Source organism: Dendropsophus ebraccatus, chromosome 4 (assembly GCF_027789765.1).
Source record: "Dendropsophus ebraccatus isolate aDenEbr1 chromosome 4, aDenEbr1.pat, whole genome shotgun sequence".
In the NCBI taxonomy this organism is placed as follows: Eukaryota; Metazoa; Chordata; class Amphibia; order Anura; family Hylidae; genus Dendropsophus; species Dendropsophus ebraccatus.
In genome coordinates, this window is record NC_091457.1 from 132,631,684 (window position 1) to 132,639,222 (window position 7,539).

Here is a 7,539-nt window from a genome sequence, read left to right on the forward strand (position 1 = left end):
TCCGGATGTTCTGTCTATGAAAATCCAGCTACGGGAAACAATGGCGGCCTTATTAACTAAAGGAGTATCGACTTGCTACGAGCGCCCCTCCCCCCTTCTTGGGAAAGTGGTCCAGGCACGTGCATCAAATAGGGTCCCAGAGTTTTGCAGAAAGCTTCCTTTAAGATTGTGTATTGTCCTTGCTCAGCATCTATATTATAGCGTATAATCCCCCTTCATGCTGTTTTTTTATGGTTATTTTTATTTTTGCATCATGTACATTTTTAATGAAGTTTATTGTGGCTATTACAGTGTTTTATTTACAAAATTAAATCAAATGCTCTTGTATTAAGTCACTGAAATCTAAGTAAACTTAGATCAAAGTTTAAGAGAAGTAAAATATTTCAGGTTTTGTATACCAATGTGTCTGTGTTTTTTTTGTTATTACTGCCAAATATAAAAGCGCTCACAGATGTAGCAGAGGGGAATTTGTCATTTTAATTTTGTTTGTGCGGAGTGATTATTTTTGAAAGGTAATGCAAGTAAAATTACATGTACAGCAGTAGTTGTGCTAGATGAGTTCAGTCATGCCGCGTTTTTCAAAATTGTGTCTGGTCCCTTTGCAAAATGTGGTCAATGTTCGTTTAAAAAACAAATTACGATAAAAAGAAAACGGGGAAAAAACTGAACTGGGTTCATGTCTGTGTTCAATTCTGTTTTGTGTGAAGGTCCTTTTACACTGACTGATTGTCAATAGGAAGGAGCGCCAAAAATCACAGCAATCACTTGTTTATGAGCCAATGGCATCTTTTGCGCGGGCATTTAAAGTGTCACTGCAAACGGGAGTTTTGGGCTGTCTATAATGATGATGATAGGCCACACAATTAAACGTTTAATTCATATGTTAATGAGATTTGGTGCACTGGGGACAGAGCTAACACCCAGTGCACCAATCTTCTTTGCTCCCTTTCTAATAACTATTCATCCAGTGCTCTGCAGTGACCTGACTCTGGCGGTAGTTACTGCTCAGCGCCAAATCAATATTCATTAGAAGGGGTGTGTTAACTGGGGTGGATCAGTGCACTAAAGGTGATAGTCCTGCCCGTCCACAGTGCACCAAACCACATCATAAGCATATGGATTAAACTACAAACATAAAGCAAATCTGCACTGGCCACTACCCAAACCACCGGTACCATTTTTTACCCTTCATCACACCTTGTCCGGTCCTGGGGTCTGCCTTTCTCCTCCTGTTTTGGCTAAAAAGTTTTATTCCAGCGGCGGGGCCTAGATCATCCATGCCCTAGGCCTTGTAGTGCTTCTCTCTTAAGGCCTAGAGCACGAATGCTCTAGTCTAGACCCTGCTTCTTTGAGACCTCATTTCACCGCGACCCCAGAATAAAACTTTTCTTTAGCCAAAATACTGGCCCCAGGAGAGAAGCAGACCCCCAGACCGGACATGGCATGATGAAGTATAGAAAACAATATCGGTGGGTGGCAGCCAGTTCAGATGCGCTTTAACGAAAACGGCGCTAAGAATCATGGTAAGGAAATCACTTTCATCTTCGCTGCCCGGTGTTGTGATAGGGTCATAGCAGCAGGTTAGATGCTTCTTATGGACTTTAAGTTAGTTTTTATTTATTTTTCTTAGCAAGTTTTGTGGCAGTTTTTCAATAAGTCTAAGGCTATATAGCGACTCACTTGTGCTGTGCATCACGAACCGAGGTCAATCTTGGGTGGATTACTGATGATGGTCAGGTTGCAAAGTTTCTTTTGTCAGTTTTTGTTAGCTGGCAGCACAATTTGGGCAGCTCCTCACAGTAAGCTTTGGCCATGTAACCTATTGCCATGATGTAGCCCAAGCTTTACTACTTGGAGTTAAAAGTAATGAGAAATATAAAGAAAAGACTTGCTGCGATTTTTTTAATGCTAAACACCAGAATAATGGTGTAAAAAAGTCACAAATGGTAACAAAAGCCTATACAGTGGTGCCTTGGATTACGAGCATAATTTGTTCCGGGACTGTGCTTGTAATCCAAATCCACTCTTAAACCAAAGCAAATTTTCCCATAAGAAATTATAGAAATGCAGACAATTGGTTCCACACCCCAAAAATAATGATTTATTATTCTGAATAACATGTAAAACAGATGAAACAAACATTCAGAAACAGCAGAATATGTGATATTATAAGTTACTGTACAGTAATGGAGAGGATGGGAAACACAAGGGCTGACAGAGACTGCAGGGAGGAATGAGCAGGGCAGATGTGGGCACATACGTGCAGCACTCTCTGTCCGTGGAGAGAGGGGTTACAGCTATGAGGAGATTACCTCCACAGTCCTGTCCCCTGATGTAAGCCCCAGCCTGAAGTTGGTCTGCTATGATTTGGAAGGTGTGGGAGACTTCCTGGGTCAGAGTACAGGGCTGTAGACCCCACTATGCAGACCATGCCCCTCCTCCACTCACCCTCCTACCCAGTACAGGGAGCTCTTAAACCAAAGCAATGCTCTTAAACCAAGTCATAATTTTGAAAAACTGTGAGCTCTTAAACCAAGTTACTCTTCAAGCAAGGTACCACTGTATTTGATGAAGAATTGAAAACTTTGCTACTGTTTTTTGCAAAAATGTGCAGCTTTTTTATGCCAAGTGTCAACTATTGATAAATTCCTCCTATGTCTGGTGAAGTGGGGCTTTTCCCAAAAAATCCTATTGGATATAGGGACAAGCTCTGTACCGTGCTGCAGAATAACCTGATAAAAAAAAAAAATATATATATATAAATAAATATATAATATATATGTGTGTGTGTGTGACCAAACCTTCCATATACTGTACCATATACACCCTACAGTCGTCATCAGGTGGCTGTAGTACACTATAGTATATTGGGTTTGGTAAAAAAAAAAAAAAATCTTCAATGTCCACTAGATGGCAATCCAGATCTTTCTGGTTCATATATTTTACAACCATGTGTAATTTATGGCTGAACAGTAAAAAAGTCACTGAGATGTCTGACCAGTGCACGTTCTTAATAAGAACAGGAAAATGTTATCCTAAAACATTACCTGCACACAGTATCATGTGACCCCCTTCTGCACCATTGCTTTTATTGTGCAGGAAAGAATATTCATGTATCTGCACATCCAGTCTCTGCGATCTACCAAGAATCAGACCTAAAACTATTTAGCTATTTCTTAGTTATACCTGTTTCTAGGAAATCTGGATGTTAAATAATAATAACAATAATTACCATGTTCAGCTTTGTCTGGTTGGTTGGTTGTCTGACAGTACATGCTCTACTCCTGCTCTATACTCCAGACAGAAACATGGGACAAGTGCTGTGAAAACTGTAATTGCAGCCATATTGAGTATCACCCAGCTTTCCTGGAAGCAGTTGCAGCAAAAAAAATATTAAATACAATATTTAAGGTTACATTTTTAATTTTATTTTAATATTAAAGTAAATCTGTACTTTCAGAAAAATAAAAAACTGCCTGGTTTTGTTTACCCTTCAGAGTGGTAAAAAGGTAATTTTAGTGGCTTTACTTCTGTTATTGAGCCAATGAGAGACCCATATATAGTGCAAAGGATCAGAGATAACTGTTTGCCATCAGTATTCACATTTCCCCTCTGTAGACAATCACGCACAGTACTTTAAGGGGGTTATCCAGGCTTAGAAAAACATGGCCGCATTCTTCCAGAAACAGCACCACTCTTGTCGCCAGTTTGGGTGCAGTTTTGCAGCTCCGTTCTATTAACCCCTTAGGGACCAAGCCTATTTGGGCCTTAATGACCAGGCTCATTTTTCAAAATCTGACCTGTCTCACTTTATGCGCTTATAGCTCAGTGATGCGTTAATGTAAGCTAGCGATTCTGAGATTGTTTTTTCGTAACATATGGTACTTTGTTAGTGGCAAAATTTGGTCACTGTCTTGTGTTTTTTTTGTGAAAAACATCAAAATATGAAAATTTTTTAAAATTTGCACTTTAGGAACTTTGAAATTCTTTGCTTCTAAAAAAAGAAAGTCACATGACAAAAATTCGTTAGTAAATCACATTATCAATATGTCCTCTTTATTCTGGCTTCATTTCATAAACATATTTCACTTTTTTTGGGTGTTACGGGGCTTAGAAATGTATCAGCAAATTATGAAATTTTCATGAAATTTCCTAAACTGATTTTTTTTAGGAGGCTTGTATATTGTAAACCCCCATAAGTGACCCCATTTTGGAAACTAGACACCTTAAAGAATTAATCTAGGGGTATAATGAGCATTTTAACCCTACAGGGGCTGGAGGAAAGTATTCACAATTAGGCCGGAAAAAAATGGAAAATAGAAATTTTCCAATAATATATTTGTTAAGATTAAAGTATCTCATTTTCATAAGCAACATGAGAGAAATGGAACCCAAATTTTTTAACGCAGGTTCTCCTGAGTAGAACGGTACCTCATATGTGGGCGTAAACCACTGTATGGGCACACAGCGGGGCTCAGAAGGGAAGGAGCGACAATTAGAATTTCCAGTTCAGATTTTGCTGAAGAATTTTCTGAACGCCAGGTGCGTTTGCAGGTCCCTTGTAGTGTCAGCAGAATAGAACCGCCGCAAAAGTCACCCCATTTTGGAAAGTACACCCCTCAAAGAATACATCTTGGGGTGTGGTGACCATTTTTACCCCATAGGTATTAGAGGAAAGTATTCAAAAGAAGACTGTAAAAATGAAAAAATAGAATTTTTCCAATAATATGTTTGTTTAATTTGAAATTTCTTAATTTTACGAGGAACAGGGGAGAAAACTCACCCCAATATATGTAACGCAGGTTCTCCTGAGTAGAACGGTACCCCATACGTGGGCATAAACCACTGTATGGGCACACAACGGGGCTCAGAATGGAAGGAGCGCCAATTAGCATTTTCAGTGCAGATTTTGCTGAAGAAGTTTCTGAGCGCCAGGTTCGTTTGCAGAGCCCCTGTAGTGTCAGCAGAATAACCCCCCCCCCCAAAAGTCACCCCATTTAGGAAAGTACACCCCTCAAAGAATTCATCTTGGGGTGTGGTGACCATTTTGACCCCACAGGTATTGGAGGAAAGTATTCAAAAGAAGACAGTAAAAATAAAAAAAAATAGAATTTTCCCATTAATATGTTCCTTTAGTTTGAAATTTTACGAGGAACAGAGGAAAAAACACCCCAATATATGTAACGCAGGTTCTCCTGAGTAGAACAGTACCCCATATGTGGGCATAAACCACTGTATGGGCACACAGCAGGCCTGAGAAGGAAGGGAGCGCCAATTAGCATTTTCAGTGCATGATTTTTCTGAAGAAGTTTCTAAATGCCAGGTGCGTTTACAGTACCCCTGTAGTGTCAGTAGAATAGAACCCCCCCAAAACTCACCCCATTTTGGAAAGTACACCCCTCAAAGAATACATCAGGTTCTCCTGAGTAGAACGGTACCCCATACGTGGGCATAAACCACTGTATGGGCACACAGCAGGGCTCAGAAGGGAAGAAGTGTCATTTTAGTTACAGGCAATATGTGGGTGTTACAGGCATCTGGGGTGGTAATGGACAATCTCGGGATGTTTACTGGCTATCTGAGGTTGTGAAAGGGAATCTGGTGTGGTTATGGGCAGTCTGGGGTGGTTACGAGCAGTCTGTGTCAATCTGTGGGTGTTTACTGGCTATCTGGGAGTGTTCACTGGCTATCTGGGGTGGTGACGAGCAATCTGGTGGTGTTCACTGGTGATCTGGGGTGGCGACCGGCAATCTGGGGTGGCGACGGGCAATCTGGGGTGGCGACAGGCTGTCTGCGATGGATACGGGCAATCTGTGGTGGTTACGGGCTGTCTGCGATGGTTACGGGCTGTCTGGGGGGGGGGTGGTTACGGGCAATCTGGGTGGTTACAGGCAATCTGGGTGGTTACAGGCAATCTGGGGAGGTGACGGGCAATTTGGGGTGGTTACAGGTAATCTGGGGTGGTTACGGGTTATATGGAGTGGTTACAGCTAATCCGGGGCGGCTTTTGACTTTGGTGACAGGGGTAAAAAAGTGCCGGCACCATTTGGAACAAGCGATCAGCGGTATATAGTATATACCGCTGATCGCTTGTACTGGGACCACACCGGGTTGTCCCCGATCATTGCCCCATGCTCTCTACCACCTCCAGTGGTGGAAAGAATGGAGCTTTGATCATTTTTAGGAATCCATCACTGTGAACAGAGTCTGTTCACAGTGATGGCGGTGGCCATCTTGGATCAGATGGCCGCCCAGGGAGGGGAGGGTCAGTGACCAGGTCACTAGGGTTAATTCTGGGGACAGGGGGGGGACATGTTTTCATCTCCTCTCACTGTGGATTCACTGTGAGAAGAGATGAAAGCATTCAGCTGCGCTGGCAATGCCCGTTACCGGTGTCCGCCGTAATACTGGTAATAACAGCGATCGCCGGTGAGGGGACTTGCCGGGACTGACCCCACACCCTGCCCCAACCCCTCAGCTACCTCCGAAAACTGTCACCACATTGCAAGATCCATAGCGTTCTTATCTTTTGCGCGACAGAGCTGGTTTTGGGCATATTTTTTGCGGGAAGATCTGTAGTTTCTATCGATTTTTATTTTTATTGATTGAGTTTTATATGTATATGACTTTTTGATCTCTTTTTTAACGTATTTTCTAAGGGTGCCTTCACACCTACCGACTCGCAGCGTTAATAACGCTGCAAGTCGGCTAGGTCCTGGCAGATCACTGTCAGTACATACACGCAGCGGTCTGAACGACCGCTGCGTGTATGTAAATCTGCCGGCTGCTTAACCCCTTCTGATGCCGGCCGGCCGCCTCCCGCTCAGCTCTGTATACATTACCTCCTCGCTCGACGGGGTCCCGGCGTCCTGCTCTCCCGCCCGGCCAATCAGTGGCTGCGGCAGGGCAACACACTGATTGGCCGGGCGCGAGAGCAGGACGCCGGGACCCCGTCGAGCGAGGAGGTAATGTATACGGAGCTGAGCGGGAGGCGGCCGGCCGGCATCAGAAGGGGTTAAGCAGCCGGCAGATTTACATACACGCAGCGGTCGTTCAGACCGCTGCGTGTATGTACTGACAGTGATCTGCCAGGACCTAGCCGACTTGCAGCGTTATTAACGCTGCGAGTCGGTAGGTGTGAAGGCACCCTAAAGCAGATTGATAAATACTGCTATTCTGGTAATGTTTTTTTTTTTTTTTTTTTACAGCGTGTGTCGTGCGGTATAATTATTGATATAGTTTTATAGATTGGGTCGTTACGGATGTAACGATAACAAATATGTATAGGATTTGTGTTTTTGATCACTTTTATGTCAACTTTTATTGTGTATGGGGAATGTAATGCATTTTTATTATTGGGGAGGCTCTGTTGTGTTTGGTGCACACTTTTTTCACTTTTTTTTTACTTTTACACTAGTGTACATTACTGTACACTAGTGTAAAATACTTAGATCATTGATACAATACACTGCAGTACCTGATGTACTGCAATGTATTGTATCATGCCTCATGCTGACAGGCAATAGCCACGGCCACCCC